This window comes from Phacochoerus africanus, chromosome 6 (genome assembly GCF_016906955.1).
Source record: "Phacochoerus africanus isolate WHEZ1 chromosome 6, ROS_Pafr_v1, whole genome shotgun sequence".
In the NCBI taxonomy this organism is placed as follows: Eukaryota; Metazoa; Chordata; class Mammalia; order Artiodactyla; family Suidae; genus Phacochoerus; species Phacochoerus africanus.
In genome coordinates, this window is record NC_062549.1 from 54,860,020 (window position 1) to 54,886,236 (window position 26,217).

Below are 26,217 nucleotides of genomic sequence, written 5' to 3' on the forward strand. Positions count from 1 at the left end.
GGCCACTCCACTACCCAGTTTAGAACCAGGGACTGGAAAAAGGAATCTGCATAATCTGGAAATTTCCTATTAGGAAGCCTATTTGTATAATAGATGTAAGTTACTTGTTCTGCCTACCCTTTATTAGCAACAAATATTATATTTGCCTCTATACTCTTTTGGGTTTTTTTTTTTCCTCTAACTTTTCACATGTAGAGAAAGGATATTATTTGTTAGAGTTCCTTGGAGAAATCCACAAACCCATTTTTGTAAAATTCCTTATACATGCTTACCTAAAAATCTGAAAAATAATTAAACCATGTGAGGGAATTACAGACAATTTTGCTTTGCATCTTTGAATATTCAAAACTTTTACTTTATGAACACATAGTATAACTAGGAAAAATGTTCAATATATACATATTTTTTAATGTAAATCTGACATCCTCAGAGAAAGAGAATTGGTTATTCACAATCCTTACAATAGCTGTTGTCTGAAAATGCTCAATATTCTTATTTTAGGCATTAAACAGTATTTCAATAATGAGCCCCCAAATGGATTGCACAGGCAGGAGAAGCTTGCAGGAATTCTCCTGCCTCCTATATTATTAAGAACCCTTTCTAATCAGTTAACGGACTCTTGCAGTAATCAAAGAAAATTGCCTCCTTTTAGCAGTTACAGAGCCACATGACTTTTCAAAAACACATCACTGCATTGCATTCCTGTGGTAGACACAGAATCCCTTTGGTCCAGTAGAAGCTATAGTATGCTTTAATGGTGACATTTTCCTCCAAATATCACTAACTTCCATAGGAGCCAGCAGCTTCAAAGTGCTAGAGGCAGAAGGCTTGGAATCAGGAGACATTTATTCCCTTCTCTGTCACTCTATTTCTGCTCACTTAGCCTTGCTTCATTTTGTCCATCCACAAAATGAGGAAAATAACTCTTGTTTGTTTCTTAACAGTGATAGGAAAAAAATAAATAGTAGTCACTGGAGAAATTCTACAATTTGAGATTCTTGCAAATAAAGAAAAATATATGCACATGAACATTCAGAATCACTATTACTATAATTTTAGCAGGTCATCAACTTATGCTTTGTAATTTTTTAACTCAAAATGAACTTAAATATGGGACATATTTTATCCAAATATCACTGATTTTCACAAAAGGCAGTAGCTTCAAGGTGCTAGAGGCTGGAGAGGTATCAAAGGGAAGAGAAACAAGCCTTTGTCTCTAGGAAGAAGGCTGGTGTTCTCCAATTCGACAAGAAAAACATTACCCTTGAGAGCGTCTTTTCCCAATCAAGAAATGAAAAATCGCTTGTATATGGCAAGTTAACCAAATAATAGTGGAAGAATGCCAGTTCTAGGAAAAGACATTTTGATGGATGTGAAAGGAATGAAATGAGATGCCTGCTTTATTAAACAGCAGCTGATCTGTGTTCTCCCCACAAGAGAAAATTTACAAAGGAATAGGACAGTTGTACCAGGGAGCCGAAACCCACAAGCATCCATAGTAGTTTGAAAAGGACAAAAGCACAAAGCATATAAAGCACAGAGAGCATAGAAACAAATGACATCTGATGAAACACAAGAGACTCGATAGAAGGGGATTACAGCTTGAAGACAGAAAACAGCAAATTAGAGTCAAGAAAAAAAGCTTGTTTTTCTGAATCTGAAAACATTGGAAAGACCGGGGAGACAGAAAAAGACCCTTGCAACTTAGCAGGGCTGCAGACGTCAAATAGCTGGGAAAGGCCTTTAAGTAGGTTTTTTTTGGCAAGAGTTTTCCCACCTTTTTTTAATAAACTGAATTAAGGAGCTCGATTCCAGTGCCCTTTTGAATAGCAGGCAAAGGAAATAATCCATTGTTGATAAACAGCAGTAGAAGTTCCTTGAATGTTCCGGAATAGTTAAGGCTTGCAGCTTGGAAGTAAACCCAGCTGTTACCTTAGAGTGACAGCTGCAACAAACACAGAAGGTTAAAAGTATCATTTGAAATTGGGGAGATGGATTTTGAGGGTTTGTGTTCCTTTTTGAAGTGATCATTTTGCCCAATTACATCAGAGGCTTAAAGGAGATTGAAAGCTCCAGATGCTGTAACCTAGTTTGTTGGAAAGATTTCTAATTGAATCAGACATGGGCAGAATATAATTATGTAAAAAGTAACAAAAGTCTCTGATCAAGATTTGGAGCTGCAATGTTTGGACTGCTCTAATTCCTTTACTGTCTCTTACACAAAAGACATTAGTAGAGACATGCATTATTTCCCAAAATCCAATAATTCCTGTTTAGGATAGGAGAAAAGAAGAACAGAAAAAGTTCTTAGAGACTTTTCCATACTTATGCTTTTGTTATGAAAATTATAGTCACATAAGAAGAAAGTGGGTATAGCATGGATATGCAGTAATAATGAGAAGGGATAAATATGGTTTCATATTTGAATTTATGACAAAGCATTTGGACTGATCTGGAAAAACCTTATTCCAACACAACCAAATGGAACAGCATATCAGAAAGAAACTCACAGGAGATTTTCCTTAAAATTCAAAAACAAATACCCACTATTGAATATTTTTGAAACAGTGTGCCTATGTATTTGTTCTTCATATCTTGCCCAATACTCTCCAGATAACTTCTGTGCTCCAATTTTGAGAAACAGAAAATGATAGAGCAGTTGAGATGTTTACTTCCAACTCAGTATTGACAGTCAGTCAGGCAAAAAATCTTTCTTAACACCCACAGGGCTCATAACACTAGAGTGGGTACTTGGAGGTATGTATTAAGGAACAGATATTGGTTTTGAACCAAAGAAAATGCATGGTGATTTCAATGATACAGGGCATGCATGTTCAGAGATTCATTAGAGAAAGAGACCAAATGCAAGAGATGCAAGAAGACATTTCTGACAAGAAACTGATCTTTCGGGGTTTTTTTCCTTTTACTTTTTGTTAAAGATCCTATGCCTCCACAACCATAGCCAGCCTCTCCTTGCTACACACTGCCACCTAAAGGACAGCTAGCAACTGCTAGACAGTAACTTGTTTTCCTTCTCATGGTTGGAAGTAAATGTCCTAATTAATTTCATGATGCCCCCATTTTTCATGCAGCATTAAAGTTAACTATGCAAATGCACACTGGATCTTATGTCTATAATCATAAAATAAAAGCTCTGCCTAGAGTTTGAAATTGGTTTAGGGAAACTGAAAAAGTCCCTCCCTGCACATAACATTTCATAGCACGGCACATTTTTATTTCTGTTCCATTCCATTTTAGGAAGCAGATTATCAGGACTAGGTGGTCAAAAGATTCTGAGTAAGGATCCCAGTTCCACTAATTGCAATAAATTGAATATGCAAATACAGCATCCAGTGAGTGTGTTTGATGATAGTGGTGGCTGAAAATGAGTAGTTATACCTAAATGTTTCATTAACTGTGATGCGATTAGCCACTGTTTCCTGAGGAAAATATCACCAACTTTAAAGATTTTGATTTTTTAGATCCTCTCTTTGATAAGCGTAGAAAAAAAGAAGTTAAAAGTAGACAGACTATTAGTGACACACTTTTAAAAATGCATCAACTTGGGAGTTCCCGTTGTGGCTTATGAACACGACTAGTATCCATGAAGATGCAGATTCGATCCCTGGCCTTGCTCAGTAGGTTAAGAATCCCTTGTTGCTGCGGCATAAGCCAGCTGCAGATCTGATTCAATACTTAGCCTAGAAACTTCTGTATGCCCAGGTGCAGCCCTAAAAATTAAAAATAAAAAAAAAATTTAAAAAGCTTAAATTCAAGGCTTAGTATCTGCTGAATGTAAATAAAATGACCACAAAATATTATGGTTATAAGGAAGAGTCCATTATGAATTAAAAGAAACGATTTGGTTCTTTCAATTCAGTACAAGAACATTATGACATTTTCCCTTCAAAAAGAATTATCGAATTACCTGCTTGAAAAAAAAGTGATCAAATCAGGCCAGAAGAGCAGCTTCCATGGCAACTGATGCATTAGAAGATCATAAATGTTCTATATCCTCATTTAGCATCTTGACTGATATAATTCAGAGATATTCAGCAAGTCCTAGATGAACTAAAAGCTAAATCTGATCACACTGATTGGAGAAAGCTACAATAAATTACTAGTGAAAAAAAATCAACAAATTCTTAAAAGATGGGTTGAGATTTTTGTTAAATGGTTTGAACTCTTCCTGAACACAAATTAATCAAAAACAGTCTTATAATGAAAAAAAATATATATCTTTTCGTTCCACAGTAAATGTGTGACTGGAAAATTCTGTATACATTACATTCGTTATTCAATTCACATTCTTAAATGCACTGGAGAAGCTCCCTATTTATAGGAATCATGTGGTACATCATTTTGTAAAACAGAATCTTTTCATAGCACAAATAGTAACAATTCTCTCTCCTCCATGTATTTGGTAAATAATGATCTCCAGATATTGAATTTTCTTAAAGTAATACAACCATAATCTGCAAATAACAAAATACTAGGAGACACTTTCAGAAATTACTCCTTGAGAATTCAGAATTCAAAGATACAAAACAGCAAGAAAGAATTCTTACAATTTTATTTTCCTGTGTTATAATAATCAACATTTGTGAATTAATCAGATCTATGGTCAGACAGTAAAGATCATATAATTCAAGTTCTCAGGTTGAGTTTAGCGTATGCACTCCACCTCCACAGAGGGGGAAATAATATATCAATTCTTTCTTAATTAATAAGCTTTATTGTAGCTAAATTTAACTTATTTTTTTCTTTAATCATAATTCAAACCTGCAATATGTTGTATCATTTTGGATTGGTGTACATAGTTTTGGTATGGCTTGCCTGTTGCATCTAAGGATACACCTATGAAAGAACTCCAAAAGAAAAAAATATTTCATTCTAAAAACTACAGAGAGGAGTTCCTGTTGTGGCTCAGCAGGTTAAGGACCCAACATTGTCTCTGTGAGGATGCAGGTTCCATCCCTGGCCTCACTCAGTGGGTTAAGGATCCAGCATTGCCACAAGCTCCAGTGTAGGTCACAGATGTGACTTGGATCCAGTGTTACTGTGGCGGTGGTATAGGGTGGCAGCTGCAGCTCTAATTCAATCCCTGGCCCAGGAAATTCCATATGCCACAGGTTCAGCAATTCAAAACAAAACAAAACAAAAAAAAGAGTTCTGGTCATGGCTCAACAGAAACAAATCTGACTAGCATGCATGAGGACACAGGTATGATCCCTAGCCTTGCTCAGTGGGTAAAGAATCCGGCATTGCCATGAGCTGTGGTGTAGCTTGTAGACACACATCGGATCCCGTGTTGTTGTTGCTGTGGTATAGCTCAGTGGCTAGAGCTCTGATTCAGCCCCTAGCCTGGGAACTTCCATATGCCTCAGGTATAGCCCTGAAGAAAAAAAAAAAAAAACTATAGATGAGAGTCCATTTGGAGGTTAGGATTTCAAAACATATTAATAGAGATACGAGGTAAAACAAAAACATAACCTGGATTCTTTACTCTTTTACAGTATTACTTTATGAACATAAGAAAGCCTTTTAATCTCTCTGTTCTATTTCTTGAAAGGGTAATGGTTTTTTACGCCAAAATAATTTAAGTATTTGAAAATTATTTAAGGCTCTGCAAGCCAAAAACCATTTTTGCCTGAAATTCTAATTTCCCCGGAAGAAATATAGAATGAATCTATTTGCCAAATAATTAGGGGAAAGGGTTTAGCGCTATTTTGAATTAATTAGTGAATTACTTCCATTTTGCCACTTAGGTTCATTTGTAAGAAAAGCCTCATTATAGTTGTGATTTTATCAGAAATTTTAACACTTAGGTTACAAGAGAGGAAATAGACATTTTGTGTAAAGACATCTGATAATTAGAGCGCCTATGACAGGGTCTTTTCATTTTAATTAGGCATTTATATAACACTGTTTTTTAATAGATCACAACAGTACAAGAATTATCTCAATGGTTTTCACAATATCCCTAACTGACCAATAGGATAGTCACCCTGAAGCTAGTATGTAAGGGAAAACAGAATGATGGCCAAAGTTCAACTGAAACTGTTAATAACCCTAAGCTCCTTGAGGGTAACCATACTGTCTCATCATCTCATCTCCTATTCTGAGTACATTGCTTTGCACAATTTGAAAAACTAAAATACATTCATGGCCTTTGTGCCTCTACAGCCCCTTTATAGTCACATATAAGACTCCCTAATTCCACTGTAACATACACCATTATGACCTATTTGCATATAGTTAAATTTGTGAACTAGAATTGAAGGTGGTAAAGACCATATATAGAAGAGCTAATCTCCCACGTAGCTATTCTCTAATTTAATAAGTGCAATCCTTCTCCTTATTCTTTGAAAAATATGAAATAATTAGGAAATGGTTGTGCAAAAGTCTTAAACCATCATCTTGAAACACGTGATACAGCTAATCAGAGTATGCTAATTTAGTGACAATGTTAATTTAACCATAGGTCTTAATCCGATACCATTACTCAATTGATGTCTATGGGAATTACTAATTTCTTCAGAAGAGACCTAGAATGCTTCCATTTGAAGGCTTGGATGCGAAACTGAAAGACATTGTAGCCGAGAGTTTTCAAGATGATCCCCACGCACTTTCTGCTTCTCAAACCCTCTGTGGTCCCCGCGCACCTGGTTCCGGAGATGCTCAGTGCAAGCCTTGTGAGATTAGGTTATAAATGGCCTCTGCTTCCATCTCACACACTGTATCACTTGTGTTCTCGCTTTCTTTTTGAAATCTCCAACTAAAAACTAACAAGGAGCCAACACTTTGCAATAGTCACAACACTAGTGAATTTTGATGTGACTCTGAAGCCCTAGCAGATCCTTGAAATAACTGCAACAAAGCCTACACGTTGGCTGCAGTCTCCTGAGAGACCCAGATGCAGAACCCCCATCCAAGTTGCTCCCAGATTCCTGCTCCTCAGAAACTGTGAAATGATAAATGCCCGTTCTTTTAAGCTGCTATGTTTTTGGTTAATTTGTTTTACAGGAATGAATAACTGATAGACTTGTAGGCAAATCTAAGGGTTTTTATACTTTCTGCTGGTTGTAAAATATCACTAGAATTAAAAGTTAAAAAAAAAGACACAAAAAATGAACATCTAACTGCATAAAAGATGATGAGGATTTGGTTTCTCTAGACTAAGGTTTATAACTCCTAAATCTTGAAGTACTGGAAAATACTGGAAATCTTAAAAAGTTTATGAGTATTTTTTGCTATGATAAAGAAGGCTCTTAAGACATGAGGGAGGGGAGAAAATCCCGAGATCAAAAGGTTGAACTAACAATGTGAAAAATAGGAGTTCCTGTAGAGGCTCAGTGGTTAGCAAATCCAACTAGGAGCCATGAGGTTGCGGGTTTGATCCCTGGCCTTGCTCAGTGGGTTAAGGATCCTGCATTGCCGTGAGCTGTGGTGCAGGCCACAGATGCGGTTCAAATCCTGAGTTGCTGTGGTTGTGGCGTAGGCCTGCAGCTACAGCTCAGATTAAACCCCTAGCTTGGGAACCACAGGTACGGCCCTAAAAAGCCAAAAAAAAAAAAAAAAAGTCTGAGTTCCCTAGTGGTCTAATGGTTAGGCCTTGGCACTTTCACCGCTATGGCATGAGGTTCAGTCCTGGTCTGGGAACTGAGATCCCAAACCAAGTTGCTACATGCCATTGCCAAAAAATAAAATACAATAATAATAATTGTAAAAGGAAAAATAAATTTGACATAAAATAAATAATTAGGGAAGAGAGTTAAATAATTCACAAAGAAAGAGTTCAGTAATAAAACAAGGACTTTTGGGTTTGGTTAGGGTCTATATCTGGAATAGTTTTTCTAGACATGAGTGTCTCACAAATTAAATTTTTATATGTAATCTAAAGACTAAGCTGATCTCATGGATATGAGTGAAAATTGCTGGGAAATGGAACACATGTGTAGGAAAAGCAATGGGTCTCTAATACAGAGAGAAGTTTGAAGGAAGACAAAGGAAAAATACTGGTAGAAAAGAAGTCTACAGATCTGAGAGCAAAGACACAATTGGAAACCAATAGGTAAGATCAGAAAGAAAGAGTAAAGGAAACATCATCAGGGATATGACCTACTTAGCCATACCAAAGTTACGGATTTCAAAACTGCATAGAAGGCAAAATAGAGAAGATATAAAGAACTTCAAGTATAATTGTATCTAATAAGGTTATTATTTTCTAAACCCATAACAAATTCTAGACTTTTCCTTGTTGACAACTTCTTGTTTCATGTTACCCAATAGAAAGGACAGGACAAGATTCAGAAAGTCTCTGCACTGGAATCCTGTGAGGGCGAAGAAAAGGAGGTAGGAATCCTAGCTTACATAAGCCATCCCCAAAATTAAAGGCAGATATTCTCAGTGTTTTTTCAAAAAGAAGAGAAAATTATCCGATGAATATATTAATGGCCTGGATCCCTAGAAGAATTCTAGGGTAATGTATGAATACTTAGAAAGCCGTTATCTCAAGAAACTGGCCCAGAGTCATCAAGAAAAGATCCTGCTACAGTACTCAGACCTCCTTTTTTTGACAGAATTAAAAGACAAATAGTTCGGAATACCACTTTTTAAAAGAGTGTATATTTCACTTTGCTGTACAGCAGAAATTGAGAGAACACTGTAAATCAACTATAATAAAAAAATTTTTAGGAGTTCCCATTGTGGTTCAGCGGGTTCCGAACCCAACTAGTATCCATGAGGACATGGGTTCAATATGTGGCCTCGCTCAGTGGGTTAAGGATCTGGTGTTGCCATGCGCTGTGGTGTAGGTTGCAGACGCCACTCAGATCCCATGTTGCTGTGGTTGTGGCACAGGCCGGCAGCTGCAGCTCTGATTCAGCCCCTAGCTTGGGGACATCCATATGCCTTGGGCACAGCCCTACAAAGCAAAATAAATAAATAAATAAAAATAAAAATTTTTTAAATAAAATAAAATCCTTTGAACAGCAAAAAATAAAATAAAATAGCATATACTGATTTAACCTATCTTTTGACAAAATCTTCCCTGAAATACCTGCAGGGAACAAAAGAAATAGCTGGTTAGTAGCATATTAGGTGAATGATCATTATCATGAAAATATGTTGATTAGTAGATTTATGACTTATTGGCCTTTAATTTGGGAGGATACATTAAAGGCAAGTTTACCATATTTTTTCAGAACACAGAGTCAAGAAAAATAAATTTGATCACAGAACTAAAATTGTTTATAAAACATTACATTTAATAGGAAATGTTTTAAGGTCCTAGATTTAGATTAAATCAATTGATTCCTACAGACTGGGAGATAATGGTTAAAGAGCCAATTGAAAACCAATCCTAATGTATTTGACTATAATCTCAGTATTAGCCCACTTTTGGAGTGATTCACTGAAAAGAAACTTATGTCCAGTATTGTTTAAAACACGGATTGTCCAAGTCCTAAAATGTGATAATTACTTCGCATTTGAATTGACCAGCAACCTTAAGGGTATCTTGTTTAGTTGTTGGTGTTACTTTTAAAGGGAATATTGAAAAACCGCAGAAAGTTCATCAATGACTGATGACTGGTTCTTCTAATAAAACTTCTGGATGTTAGCTGTTAATTCTTTAATCTGTTCTGGACGTGATACTGACATTGGAAACAGAAACATAAAAATGTCCCTGTCCACAATCGGCATAGGGCCCACAAAGGAGAAAGCAAATACACAGGCCAGGGCACATCTGCAAACTTTGTAGTGTAAGAAATATTTGAGATAATTGGAATCCTCTGCCTCGAGGAAGGACTTAAAGCAAAATGAAAGATGTCTTCAAACAGCTGAAAATATGGCTTTAGGTACATCTGTATTTTGTCATACCAACGGGTAAGGCAGACAGTTATAGGAGGGCAAAATTTGGCTTTAGAACTTTTCAACAATTAGACATGCATAGCAAGAGAGTGGAGGTAATATAAAGTGGTGACACTTTATCTTGGAAACTTCTGTTCAAAGGATGGGTGAAACTTGGAAGAAATATTGTAAGAAGGATTTCTGCCTCGAGGTGCAGTTACTGCTGCTTGCTGCTGGTGGTGGTAATGTGCTTACATGTTAAAACAAGAGAGAACTGGGGTGAAAAGATTTGCTCTGTCTCTAAGATTCTTTGATTTTGTGTACAAAAACTATCAAGCTCTAGCTCCATAAAACAAGATTTTCTTTTGAGATTCCCTATTAAAAAAAATGTATAATGCTTTGGGAGTTCCTCACAATAATGAACCCAAGTAGTATCCATGAAGACGAGGGTTCAACCCCCGGCGTCATTCAGTGGGTTAAGGATCCAGTGTTGCCATGAGCTGTGGCGTAGGTCACAGTCGTGGCTCGGATCTGGCATTGCTGTGGCTGTGGCTGCAGTGTTGGCTGGCAGCTCCTATTCGACCCCTAACCTGGGAACTTTCATATGCCCCAGGTTCACCCCCCACCCCACCAAAAAAAAAGAGAAAAAAAAATGTATAATGCTTCAAGAATCTCCACTTACATTTATAAAGAAAAAAAAAAAACTGTCCCATGTCTAATAAATTGAGTATAGTGTGTTGTGCCTAATACATTTCATAAAATAAAGCAACTTTTAGAAAAGTTATAGTTAACAGGCCCACGTTTTTAAAACTTAACTTGGATTTAGGATTATTTGACTTCATGTTTATATATAAAATTGAAAGAAATTACACTAAGGAATCTATTTTTTTATATAACTTCAGAATGTCTTCAAAAGATTTTCTTTTGCACAAAGCATACTCTTTTCATTTTATCCTCTGATTCTTAATACTGCCTGACTTGTAAGAAGGTGACTGATATTTTCTTTTGAGGTTAGTTCAAACATCCTCTCAGGGGATCAATAACACAAATTCTAAGAAATTTGGTACCACCCCCTGCCATGTGCTGCTAGGTCAGCCAAAGGACCTAAAAGCTCCAAAACACATGACTTATTTTTCTATTATCAAACATGTTACTTTGAACTATAGTTTTTTTTTAAAAAAGACACTAGGCCCATTTCCTTCTTGCACACCATAACCATGCTACAGAATAAATAAAAGATTACTAAATATTATAAATAATCCAATATAAAACATAAAACGAATTAGTCTATTCATTTCTAAATGGCTAAGTAGGAGGTATTTGTCAATTTGACCTTTACAATAATATTTTTAATAATTCTTCCATTAGCTATGAAACTCCTCTTCACGTCAGTGTTTTCTACAGGAATTTGTCTGTGTAAGCTCTCTTACTTTCCTCAGAATCCTGCATTTAGAGGATTTACTGATTTCAGAGAGCTCAGAGAAATGTATTAGAGTGCAGAACTGTCTTTTGCTTTTTGGTTTTTTGTCTTTAAGCACATTTAACAAGAAGCATTTAAGGTCAGATTTTACAAGGCCATGGCTGCCTCCAAATTAGCAAGATTTAATTTCTGCAATCCAGATTCTTGCCAAATAGCAGAATCCCAAATACAAGGCATTCTTATACAAAGTTCAATTGCAATAAATGACCTACACAGAAAATTGCCAAGGACTCCTCTGGAACACTCTTTTTCAAATTTCGGTGTCTGGACCCTGGGCATCAGAATCAACTGAGGTGGTTTTTAATAACACAGATTCCTGAACCCCACCCTTGATCCACTGAGTTAGACTCTCCCAGGTAACCCTCAGGCAGTCTATAGCTCGGAGTTCCGCTTGTGGCTCAGTAGTTAACAAACTGAATAGTATCCATGAGGACTTGGGTTTGATCCCTGGTCTCACTTAGTGGATTAAGGATCAGGCACTGCTGTGAGCTGTGGTGTAAATGAGGTAGCAGATGCGGCTAGATTCCCACATTGCTGTGGCTGTGGTGTAGGCCAGCAGCCACAGGTCTGATTTAACCTCTGGCTTGGCAACTTCCATATGCCATGGGTGCAGACCTAAGAAGACAAAAACAAAATAAAACTTGAGAAGCTACTTGAGATGTGTTTGGTCACATTCTGATCAAGACAGATTACCAAAGAGTACAACAAGAAAAAAACATACCAACTCAATATTACATTTATTTTACATATTTGTTAGTAGACACTGACCACTATATCACACAGTTCCTTTTGTGGGAACACAGAAAGTATGGCTTTCCAGAAAAAGTTTGGCTTTTCCTAGAAAAAGCTTTCCTTTTATTTTATTCATAATTCTTACTTCTCTCTCTGTTCTGGTCATTAGAAGACCCTGAAACACATTTTAGACCTACCTCCTAAATTACAACAATGTGTAATAAAGAGTATTGAACTTACTTAAACAGTTTATTTGTATTTTAAAAGATATGCAGATAGCAAACTGATTTTATCTAATTTGGTAGAAAAATGGATATAAATTGATAGGTTAATCAATCTCCTAATAATGCAGCCTAAGGTTACTTTCATTATTTTGATAGTCAAATTACACTCGTTAACTCTATCCATTAAAATATGTATGCTTTACTCCATATGCTTTACATAGGCTTCCCCAATCTTTTCCTTTAAATGTTAAAAATTATTTGATTTCGGGAGTTCCCGTCCTGGCGCAGTGGTTAGCGAATCCGACTAGGAACCATGAGGTTGCGGGTTCGGTCCCTGCCCTTGCTCAGTGGGTTAACGATCCGGCGTTGCCGTGAGCTGTGGTGTAGGTTGCAGACACGGCTCGGATCCTGCGTTGCTGTGGCTCTGGCGTAGGCCGGTGGCTACAGCTCCGATTCAACCGCTAGCCTGGGAACCTCCATATGCCGCGGGAGCGGCCCAAGAAATAGCAACAACAACAACAACAAAAGACAAAAAAAAAAAAATTATTTGATTTCCCATCCTCCACATCTCAGACCCAGTGCAAAGGTACCATTGAAAAATAGGTGATTAAGGGAGAGGGAGTGGAATGGACTGGGAATTTCGGGTTAATAGATGCAAACTATTGCTTTGGAATGGATAAGCAATAAAATTCTGCTGTGTAGCACTGAGAACAATATCTAGTCACTTATAATGCAGCATGATAACGTGAGAAAAAGAATGTATATATGTATGTGTGACTGGGTCATTTGCCGTCCAGGAATAGTGGAGAGGCAACTGAGAGGTAGACCCTGACTCACAAACCAGAGCTCTTTGTTGTGATCGTTTGACTCATAACCTACTTATAATAAAACCAGTACTTTTTATTTCAACGACTTTTCCAAAAAGGTCATGTCCAAAAATCCATATGTCCTAAATGTACTGTGTTTCTCCAACATTACTAGATCAGTCATTGAAAAGAAAAATATGTGCAGACATATTAGTTGCTATCTTAGTATATCAACACAGGCTAAATCCCATTTATCACTTTCCTTAAGTAAGTGTTCAAACCAGTGCTTCACAAACCAGCTGTAGTAATGAACAAGTCCGAGGGATTTTTAATTTTTAATTTTTTCTTCTTTTTACAGCCTCACCTGCAGCATATGGAAGTTCCCTGTCTAGGGGTAGAATCAGAACTGCAGCTGCAGGCCTACACCACAGCCACAGCAACACTGGATCCCAGCAACCTCTTCAAGCTAATGCCGCAGCTTGCAGCAACAATGGATCCTTAACCCAATGAACTGAGCAAGGCCAGGGATCAAAGCTGCAGCCTTACAGATGCTGTGTCAGGTTCTTAACCTGCTGAGCCACAATGGGTACTCTTTTTTTGTTTTTGTTTTTAATTTTCAATCTATCATAGACTGAAACTTTTGTAAAATATAATAAAAATACTTCGCTAGAAAAATGAAATCACATAAACAGCAAAGATACAAAATGTAAGTGCACTTTTAAATTTTAAATATTTTAAAATATTTTAAAATTACTAGATTTGATAAATGTAAAATTATCTGATAAATGTCTACAAAAGTTTCTAAATGCTCACTCTCTATTTATGTATTTATCTTATCATGTGGATGAGTAACATTCTGCAGACAAGCACCTGTCTGTGGACCACACTTTCCACAGCTTTCCATAAACGACTCCTGCAATACTCCACCAATTTATAGTTTATGAACTCCATTTCCTGTAAATTTCTAGAAAAGGAATTATGTTCACCCTTCTCCATTTCTCTTAACCTTCTTCTACTCCAAACAATTACTCAATAGCTGCTGAAAATGAATTAGCAATCCCCGAGGCAAATCCTTTTAGTAGTACATAGTATAATTGGACTAAAGCTAATTAGGATAATTAGAAAAATTCTTTCTCAATGTTGGCCCTAATTTGGGACATCATTTCCTTCTTACCATTGTTTCTTCTGAGGATTTCAATTCAAAAATGGTTATTTCATTTACCAACATCAAGTTCTTCTCCCATCAGGGCAGGAGAACTGCATTTCCCAATCCCATTCCAGTTGGGCAGGACCATGTGACTAGATCTATCCAGTGGATAATAACAAGACCTTGAGATATTCTCCCACTTCTCTTCCCTGGACCAAGTAGCCAAAAACAAATATATAAACCAACAAAACAAATAAATAAACTCAACCAAAACAAAAACCCCCACAACACTGTTCTAGTATATTCAGCTTTAATATTTGGTAGAGCCTGCCTTCACTGTCTTGAGCCGAAATAATTGCGTAAAGCTGAATCCACCTCTGACCTGCGCTAAAAACACAGCGCGAGCAAGAAATAAATCTTTTGTTGTATTATATACTTGAGATTTTGGAATTAATTGTTCTTTAAGCAATCTAGGCTGTTCTGGTTCATACAGTTTTGTTTTGTTTTTGTAAAGGAGAGTGAAGCAAGAAATATAGACATCAAACAAATACTCTTTAATGGAATGATTAAAATTGAAAAGAAAAGAGAAATAAAGGGTGACATTTCCATATATCAGGAGGATTTAATTTAGTTGAAGCTAAGCTAGGGGGTCAAAAAAGTTCACCCTGAAGATATGAAACAGGTTGACACACAAGCATGATATGGAATTATTTGGAAGAGGAGTGGTTAACAGGCACTTCAGGCAAAATACACCATGTGTGAAGGTCTGGAACTGGGAAATGTGATGGCTGAAATATACAAAGGGACCAGGGTTCCCTTCATGAACTTGGTGAGCCTTGTGCCCATAAGACAGCGACCTTGACACAATCTTTTTGCCTCTTGCTCTAGGGTCCCAGTATTAGATTCCTCTCTACGGTTTTAGTTCTCTTAAGACACGTCTTCAGCATTCTGGAGAGCCTAAGTTCTTCTGCAGTAGTTCTGAATTCACCCATTACTTGAAAAATATCATACTTACTGCAGGCCTGGCACATTGAAGTGCCTAGTAAACAGCTGATGATTGACAGGATGAATAAAGAATGAAGAAAAACTGAAGGAAATAGTTAACATGGATCCATAACATCTGTGTTAGTTTTTCTTTGTTTGTTTTGTCCTTTTAGGGCCACACCTGCAGCATATGGAGGTTCCCAAGCTAGGTGTTGAATCGGAGCTGTAGCTGTCAGCCTACACCACAGCCATAGCAGCTCGGTATCTGAGCTGCATCTGTGACCTATACCACAGCTCATGACAATGCCAGATCCTTAACCCACTGAACGAGGCCAGGGATCGAACCCACATCCTCATGGATACTAGTCAGGTCCCTTAACCACTGAGCCACGACAGGAACTGCTGTGTTAATTTATTCCGAAGCAAAAGTAAAAATCAAAAATCATGTTAAGGCCATACTAAATTTTATGCTTTTCTAAATTGTGTTCATATTATTTCTCTGCCAAGGAGGGAGGAATGTCACATTGATTCTAATCAAATGTGAAGAGAGCCAACATGAATCATTGGAAATATTGATTTTTAAAGAATAAAAGAAATGTTATTTTATTATTGCCAATTCAATGATACAAATTTATGGAATAATAGAAATTCTAAGGAGGTATTCTACTAGTCCCTTTTTAATGAATCAGTCCCCAACAATTACCTATCGGATACCACCTGTATGCCTATGTTGTCTTAGAGTCATAGTAGTCTCTAGAATCTGTGCTACAAATCTCAAAGAACACAGAATCATTAAGAAAATCACTGTCTTCAATATGCTTAGCAGGACAGACTAGAAGTTACTGGAGATTACCAGATTCAAAACAGTTTATATTGGAGCTCCCTGGTGGCCTAGTAGTTAAGGACCTGGCATTGTCACTGCTGTGGGTAGGGTCACTGCTGTGGCACAAGTTCAATCCCTGGTCTGGGAATTCCCACATGCCATGGGTACAGCCAAAAAAAAGTATATATTGATGAAGGTCAATGCATTTTTGTTAGCATACTCATTTAATGTATTCAAATATATAGAGTGAAATTAATTTTTAAAATGTTATTCTCTGAAATGTATATATGTATCCCCCAATTTTTTTTCTGAATACTATTTTATAAAATAAATTTCTTCTTTGTACAAAATATTGATAAATAAAATTGACTTAAATTTGGATATATGTATGTGAAGAACAGAAAAGCCCGGAAAACAAATAAAGAAGGTAGGCCCTTTCTCCTTGAAGTGTTTTACAGTTTTTGTTTTTCACAAACTAGTCTGTATGACCTTTAAAATTCTGTTCTCCTTTTTCATTGAAGAGTAAGTATTTATGGAAAAACTACCTTAACATCCCATCTATCTTTGATTTAAGAACTATCTACAGTTTATGGAAGGTACTAGATAATGGTTATAGAACAGATCCCATCTTCATTTTATAACACTATTACCCTTGCTCTTCCCAACAAGCTATCTTTTTTAAAAGATTTTACTTTCCAGATTATTTTGTATATTGTATACAATAATCAATAATGCAATCTATTTTCAGCCTTTATAAGTCATTAAATTTGAGATTTCTCCTAGATATTACTTCCTGTTCCTCCTTGCTAATAATTAGCAAGATAGTTTCCATGATTATATTTTCTCTTGATCTATTTTACATGTCGACTTAATGCAAAGTCATCCTCACTATATGAAACTGCTCTTTTATGAATTAATTTCAGATTAATCACTTATGCAGTCTTCAAGATTAAGCCAACGCCTCTGCTTGTTGCAACAGCTAGTCTACCGTAAATATTGTCCTCTGAGACAAAAATCACCTGGAATGATTATAATCACTACATCCGTCTTAATCAGAATCAATGAATTTTGCCATCTACTTTATGGCTGTGGCAATGTTGAATCATATTTTTATAAATAATTCTTAAATTGTATACTTTGCTCGGCATGGCTAGATTCCAGTTGCACAGAGGTGAAGATGGATGTATGTGTTTTCAGCATAAGAAAGTCAGGCTCACTAAAAGAAAAACACAGGGTCAATCACCACTTAAAGCTGAGTCATTGCTCACGTTCATAGGCTGGGGATCAAACACATCTCCTGCCCCTCCAGGCTTTCAACTCTTCTGTTTTGTCTCCTTCTAACTCCTAAGTACCTATGTCAGCGAATTATCTCACAAATCTTGAAAACATTATCAGAATCATGTTTTTAAAAATATGCCATATTTAATAGCACACTATTCATTTATTCCAATAATGGAAATTTATATCCTGTTCTGTATTTAAGAAACATTATTTAAAAACAGCTAATACATATGGATTCTCAGAGTAATATTCAATTTTTAAGAATTCGACTCCTAAAAGTAAAATTCTTAGTAATGTTAAGGGAGAGAGTTAATGAAAAGATTATGAGAAATCACCTTATGAGAAGATGACTTTTACTTGAAATCCTCAAGGGCCTTTCCATCTTCCGTATGGATTGCAGTTTAAGCTGATAAATAGACAGATTCTGGCTCAGTTTGAAAGCCTATAATTTACCCCTGTGTAGAGAAGTTTAAATGGATTTTTCTTTAACTTAAACAACAGCATTTTTCATCACCATTTTCTTCTCATCATATTCACTCATCAGTAATGTAAGATGAACGGGGAGAGGGGAAAGATCGCTTTTGTATTTGACAGTGAAGGAGATATTATACCTTTTAAAAGGAGGTCATAGGTATCTCTCCAAAGTGCAGTGAATGGTTGGCAGTGACTTTAAATGATAATTTTTTCCCTAAGTGAAATAGTATGGGGTCATGTTCACCTAGGACTAAGTATAACTTCAAGGCCTAGATATTGTGGAGTTCTTATAAGTACAAAGAGTACAAACCTGATGGTTCATTGATACATGTGAAACTGACAGAAAGAATTCCAACAAATTGGAATGTTTTGTTTCACAGCACATCTTCAAAACGAAAAGTTCTCTTATGAGTAAATTTTGGCCCCTACTCTTCCAGTTCCTAGTTCTATTTACGAGAGAGGGAGAGAGAGAAATTTGGATTGTCAATTCCACAGTTATTTAAAATTAGATATAGTGACTTTCATTTTTCAAATGCTTTAGGACATATCTCATACAAGATCGATCCAAAATGCTTACTAACAGACGCTCACACTCAGAATTCCAACAAACACTGTGCCTGCTGTCTCTTTTTAAAATCAACATGTGTCCTTAGTTGAACAGAAAAAAATATAAATGAAAAACTCTCTCCACATCATCATCTTGCCTCATCAGAGACACTCAGCATAAAGGAGAAATAGCAAGACAAAATGTTAGTCCCTTCTACTAGTCCAGACATAACCCTTGGAATCTCTGTCAGAAACACCAAAAAGGGGAGTTCCCTTCATGGCTCAGCAGTTAACGAACCCCCCGACTAGGAACCATGAGGATGCAGGTTTGATTCCTGACCTCGCTCAGTGGGTTAAGGATCTCATTGCAGTGAGCTGTGTTGTAGGTTGCAGACGAGGCTCAGATCCTATGGTGCTGTGGCTGTGGTATAGGCCAGCAATTATAGCTCTGATTCGACCCCTAGCCTGGGAACTTCCATATGCCACAGCTGAGACCCTAAAAAGCAAAAAGAAAGAAAGAAAGAAAATGAAAAGAAATACCAAAAAAGGATGAAGGCCAAAGGGCTGGGTTTCCATGGAATACAATATAGAAAAAGCCATTCCCCTCAGAGACTAGAATTGAGTGATATGCACTTGGTGTACCAGCTCCATCCATTGAGAAAATCTTCTCCATTCTATTGTGAATAATGTAGAGAAATGAGAACCAAGAATCTGTAGGTAAGTGTACATGCAGCAGTTGAGCAACCATATCCAAGGGGTGCTGAAAAACAAATCCATGTCTAAGAGAAACAAATGTTCCAACTGTAAACCTCATGACTTAAAACTTAGACCTAAACTCATATGAAGACATAGTATCAGTCTCTCAGATGAAATGTACCTGAGGAAGAACTCACCAAATCAAGATTTAAAATTATCTTCCTGGAAGTTTCCATTGTGGCTCAGCAGTAACAAACACAAGTATCCATGAGGACCCAGGTTCGATCCCTGGCCTCATTCAGTGGGTTGAGGATCCAGCATTGCCAGTGAGCTACAGTGTAGGTCACAGACACAGCTCAGATCTGGCATTGCTGTGGCTGGGGCACCTACAGCTCTGATTTGACCGACCCCTAGTCTGGGAATTTCCATATTACAAGGGGGCAGCCTTAAAAAAAAAAATTCTTTAGGAGATCCCTAGTGGCCTAGCAGGTTAGAGGACCAGTATTTTCACCACCATGTCGCAGGTTTGATCCCTAGCCTGGGAACTTCTGCATGCCATGGACATGGCCAAAGTAAAAATAAATAAATAAGTCACTTTAATGGGTTTTGACAAATGTATATATTGTAAATTCCTTATACCTTTTTAGATTCAAAACTTAGAACAAAGTTAAAACCTTTTTTATTACTCCAGAAACTTCCCAAATGCCACTTACCAATTAATTCCTTTTTAGTCCTGCTCCAAATAACCACTGATCTGAGTTCTATCACTATAGATTAGCTTTTCTAATTCTAGAAATTTATATAAATAAAATAATATTGCATGTAAAAAAAAAATTCCCAGAAATGAAATTCTCGGATGAATCCAATCAAATTTTAATAAGAATATGTAAACTTTCCCATTTACTTATTTATTTATTTTATCAAACAGGGGGAGGCTGAGAATGACCTAATTTGACAGCATTTAATGTGAAAGGCCTTATGACATTAGTTGATCAGAATTTCAATGAGCCCATAGGATAATACAAATACCAAAAAAATGCTGATGTGGTCATGGACTATATTAAGAAAAACATTACAAAAGAAGAACAGTGTTCGCATCTTTAAAAGAGAAAGAAGGTCTGAACTCAGCACAGATAAGGTGACATTTGGAAGGTTGTATTTTTTTTCCTCCACCTGACATTTAAAGAGGAATGTCGGCGACATATAATAGTCCTTCTCAAAAATGTGTTCAATGGAGTATGTTAAGAAAATCAGGCTATTGTGATCAAATAATTTTGAAAAATACCACATTAAACATGCTATTTTTTAAAAAGTTTTCTTTCACACAGTTTCCCACTATTGTGCATTGTGAAGCACTACAAAGGTATAGTTTTCAGCCTTTCAAAGATGAATTTGACCATGGGACTCCTTTTCCAAGATGGAGCTCTCGAAACTAGTATCACAAAGGGCATGCTTTGGGAACCATTAATCTAAAGCATGTTCAAAATTCATGTACCAAGTGATAAGAAATTTGAAAACCATACTCTCTGAGGTTTATTTGGGAAAAACAATAGGAAAAGAAAAGACTGAAGAGAAGCATAAGCAATGAATTATAATAGAAGACATTGATTTCTTTCAATATAGTTTTAAGAATGTGTAAATTACCATCACTGAGTAGAAAGTACAGGGGCATATTTTGCCTCAGTATAAGAAAGATACTTCTCTCATTATATCTAAGAGTGTCATGGTCTTCCACAAGTATTAATGAGGTTTCCTAGAAGAATATAGATGTTTTCCTAATAGCCATCAGTTGGGAAATTTGTGGAAGAAATCTTATATGGCTAAAAGCTTAAATTAAAATGAGATCAGAAGGAATTCCAACCCTATGATTTGAATCTATGCATAATCATTTGTTCTCACTAATACACCTATATGCTTGGCCACCTTTTTCTTCATTTTTTAATGTTTTATTGAAGTATAGTTGATTCACAATGTTGTGATAATTTCTGCTGTAATAGCCACAGTAATAACAGCATAGACCACATCACTCCCTAATTAAAACTTCCAGTGGCGCTTATACCGGTTATCAAATAAATTCCTATTTCTTATGGACTTTCCATTAGTCATGACACTAAGCATACACACAGCATTGTAAGAAAAAGACACAAGTGTTGACTGTAATTCTGTATAGACAGTCTTGGGGATCAGTGGTTCCCAAATGTCGTACAAAATGATTGAACAATAAGAATAATCCAAGGGGCTTTTGGAAAGGTAAACATGTCAGGGGTCCATACCCAGAAATTATAACTAGATCTGGGGTATAGCCTGGGAGTATAAACTTTTTAGAAGCCCTTCAATTGATTCCAGTGAACTAACTGGTTTTAAAGACATTCTTCTGGACCTGGGTGCAATTTGCGTGGGGAGAAGGGCTTGAAAGCACACATCTCCATGCATTCTGTTATTTTTGTGTCTCTGAAGTGAAAAGTCATAACAGGCAAGATCTAGGACTCCTCCAAATCCTGTATTCTCAAATGTATATCTGTCTATCTAGTCAAGGCTTTGCCCCCAAACTCTTACACAATGAACTGAGCCGGCTCACTTTGAAACCACAAGGATGGCCTTGTCCAGACTAGACCAATTTAAATATCCTAGATGATCAGACTCTGGTTCTGATATGCATTTCCCTTGGCCAGATTCCCCTCCCACATTGGCAGGCAACCCCAGGCCTTGCTTTCCATATCTGCTATATGACATTCCAAAAGTGCATAATCCCAGGATTCTCTCTGTGGCTCAGTGGGCCGGAGACCCAGCATTGTAGCCGCTATTGTATGGGTTCAATCCCTGGCTCAGGAACTCCCTGTGCAGTGGGCCTGGCCAAAAATAAAAATAAAATAAACAAACAAAAAACAAAACTGCATAATCCCAAAGAAGAGCTAAAGACTACAGAATATGACTTTATTGCTCTCTTCCTGGGCACAAAGCTCCTGTTTTCGTTTGTTGTTGTTGTTGTTTTTGCCGTGCCCAGGCCTGTGGAAGGTCCTGAGCCAGGATGGAACCCACACCAAAGAGGTAACCCAAGCCGATGCCGTGACAACACAAGATCCTTAACCCACTGCACCACAAGGAAATTCCACAAAGCTCCTCTATTGAAACTGCTCTTTTGTAGGGCATCTCCTATTGAAAATCTGAATTAGTGAACTATAAACATTCCCCAGATCAGTGCTGTGCTCTCCGTCAAGAGTTTAAAGGGTGTCAAAACATTTAAAATCTTCTCTAAGTTCAATTCAAAGTATCTTTCTATCTTTTTTTTTTTTTTTGGTCTTTTGTTGTTGTTGTTGTTGTTGTTGTTGCTATTTCTTGGGCCGCTCCCGCGGCATATGGAGATTCCCAGGCTAGGGGTCCAATCGGAGCTGTAGTCTCCCGCCTACGCCAGAGCCACAGCAACACGGGATCCGAGCCGCGTCTGCAACCTACACCACAGCTCACGGCAACGCCGGATCGTTAACCCACTGAGCAAGGGCAGGGACCGAACCCGCAACCTCATGGTTCCTAGTCGGATTCATTAACCACTGCGCCACAACGGGAACTCCGTATCTTTCTATCTTTATTCCTCTGCTTCTTTTGCAAAGGCTTCACTAACCAAAGTGATGTATTTGCTTTCTTCCTGAATATTTAATCTTTATTCTAATCACCCATGTTCTCTCATCTTGTCTCCAAGCCTCTAGACATACTACTTGTCTAACCTTGACCCTGGAAAACCCAACCTTTTTTTTGACCAGATGTCAGCAAACTTTTTTACAAACGACCACAGAGAAACTCTTATATTTGGCTTTGTCAGCAACCCTGTCATGGTCACAACTACTTGATTCTGTTGTCATGTAGCATGAAAGCAGGAATGTACCTTGTGTTGAACCAAGGGGTATACCTATATTCTTATAAAACTTTATTTGCAGGAGTTCCCATTGTGGCACAGCAGAAACAAATCTGACTAGGAACCATGAGGTTGCGGGTTCAATCCCTGGCCTCGCTCAGTGGGTTAAGGATCTGGCATTGCTGGTGAGCTGTAGTGTAGGTCGCAGACGCGGCTCAGATTCCGTGCTGCTGTGGCTGTGGTGTAGGCCAGCAGCCACAGCTCCAATTGGACCCCTAGCCTGGGAACCTCCATATGCCGCAGGTGCAGCCCTAAAAAGGACAGAAGACCAAAAAAACAAAACAAAACTTTATTTACAAAAACAGACGTGGGGAGATGGGGTCTGCAGCCCAGAGTTTGCAAAGCCCTGTTTTAGATTCAGATGAGGAATTATTATCTTCTCTGATTCCTTTCATCAAACTTTCTTCTCTTTCACCACAATCAAGCAGAGAAGGAATTTCTTCTTTCACACTCACCTAGAATTTGTACATATTTTTATTGTAGCAATTCTTTGTACTATATAAATTATTTACATATTCAGTTTCTTCTCCAAAGAATGAATCCATCAGGATAATGGCTATGTTTTAGTAATTAGTATCAAACAAAACAGCTGGCACTCTATAGGTATTCAATAAACATTGACTACTTGAATAAATAAATAAATGAACAAATGAATAGATGATGAATATATATGTTAGCTTGAGGTGAATCTTGAAAAACAGATAGGATTTAGCAGATGACTCTTGAAATACAAATGCAAGATACTTTTAAATCTAAAGGGAGCAATTTGTTTTTCTCCCTCAACAACCTTCTTCATTCATTCCACAAGTATCAATTGAGTACCCGCTAAGGACAAAGCCCTTGAGAATTAACATTTTATAAAGCAGTGCTTCCCAGAGTTGAAGACTATATAAAATACACTAAGTCACTGTGCCCACTAAATGTGCCTATTATCATCTGTGCATGAAAGTCCTTTTAAAAGTTAATGGGATCCAAATGCATCCAGCAGAATAAAAGAGAGGAACATCCAGACCAAATTACACAAGAATTTATGACACTCTGTTCCTGTATGTTGAATCAAGGGATTTGGGTTATTGAAGACAGCATTCTAATGAAGTCTTTTCATCTATTCTACACATCTCTCTCCGTTCATTAGCAACACACTGGAGAGGAGAGCAAAGCATGGCACCAATATACTAATCCTTTGTTTGAGAAGGTCCCTAGGTCTTTGTGTCCCCTTTGAGTACCTTTAATCTTCTTTAATTCACTATGAACTTCTTAATTTGTATTGTTTATCAGTCTGTCCACCTGGCTCTCTTCATGGCCATCTGCTCTAATACATAGTTCATAATATATAGAACTTCATAGATTTTTAGATGCCATACTACTCTGGGGAATCATTTATGCCATTATTGATAAAAGCACTGAGCAACAATTTCTCTTGGTTGAAAAATTAATATTTAAGTGGTGTAAATATGGGAGTTATCTTGTGGTGCAGTGGGTTAAAGATCCAATGTTGTCACTGCAGTGCCTTGGGTCACCACTGTGGTACAGGTTCAATCCTTGGCCTGGGAACTTCTGCATGCCACAGGCACAGCCAATAAATAAATAAATAATGTAAATCTAAAAATTTTCTCCAAACATCTGAATATCTATTGCTAAGTTTTGAACATTCCTAATTACATATCTTCAGATTTGGGGCAAGTGGGCTTCATGTAGACATACTAGTATCCTGAGCTTCTACAATACTCAAATGGGATCCAATTAATTATAATAATTGAATTTTTTCTGGTTCTGAGATTATCTGTCAAGCCTGAACTTCAACTCATTGAAGTTTCCCCCAGCCACACTCAAGTATTTGAGGAATTCTCAGCAGATATTTTCCATATAATCATGAGGAAATACATTCTCGCTTGGTGTTAATCCTTCTCTGCCATCTCTTGCCTGAAAGTATGATGATCAGTATATGAAGCTGTCAAAGTTAATTGCTGTGGTAATAGAGGTGGGAGAAAAATGCTACCCTCTTTGTTATACTTTGTTGGTGGGGGCGAGTTGGAGGGCCTACACCCCAATAGTTTATATATTTTAGTAAAACAAGTCTATTTTTCATAAAATGTTTTTTATTTAACATACAGACATATGTCCATGAACATACAGACACACGTCCATGAATAGAAATTTGCAATTATCTTCAGAATAAGCTCTTTCAAATAGTATGGCAGCTCCTTAGAAAACTAAAAATAGAGTTACCATATTATCCTGCAACCCCACTCCTGGGCATATATCCAGAGAAAACTATACTTTGAAAAGATACAAGCACTCCAGTGTTCATTGTGGCACTATCTACAATAGCCAAGACATGGAAGCAAACTAAATGTCCATCAACAGTGGAATGGATAAGGAAAATGTGGTATATCTACAATAGAATATTACTCAGATGTAAAAAAGAATGAAATAATGCCATTTCCAGCAATACGGATGGATCTAGAGATTACCACCCTAAGTGAAGTAAACCAGATAGAGAAAGACTAATACAAGCTATTGCTTATATGTAAAATCTAACAAAAACATACAAATGAATTTATTTACAAGACAGAAATAGACCTACAGACATAGAATACAAATTTATGGTTACCAAAGGGGAAAGGGACAGAGAGGGATTAATTAGAAGTTTGGGATTAACATATCTATACAACTAAATATAAAATAGATATCTGGGAGTTCTCCTTGTGGCTCAGTGGATTATGAACCTAGCTAGTATCCATGAGGATGCATGCTCAATCCCTGACCTCACTCAGTGGGTTAAGGACCCGGCATCACCGTGAGCTGTGTGTAGGTCACAGACATGGCTTTGATTTGGCATTGCTGTAGCTGAGGCATAGGCCAGTGGCTGCAGCTCTGATTTGACTCCTAGCCTGGGAACTTCCATATGCTGCAGGTGCAGTGCTAAAAAAGAAAAAAGAAAAAAATAGATAACCAACATGGACCTACTATATAGCACAGGAAACTATATTCAATATTTTATAATAACCTATAAGGGAAAAGAATCTGAAAAAGAATATATATATAATTCATATGTATGAATATAAAAAGAATATATATATAATTCATATATATATATATGAATCGCTTTGCTGTATACCTGAAACTAACACAACATTGTAAATCACCTGTACTTCAATTAAAAAAAATAAGCTCTCTCCTTTGATTCCAAAAATTTTGTTCCTGGGAAATGTTTATTCCCTGATGGATTTCCCCATGGCCACCTCAGTTCCTCAGTTAA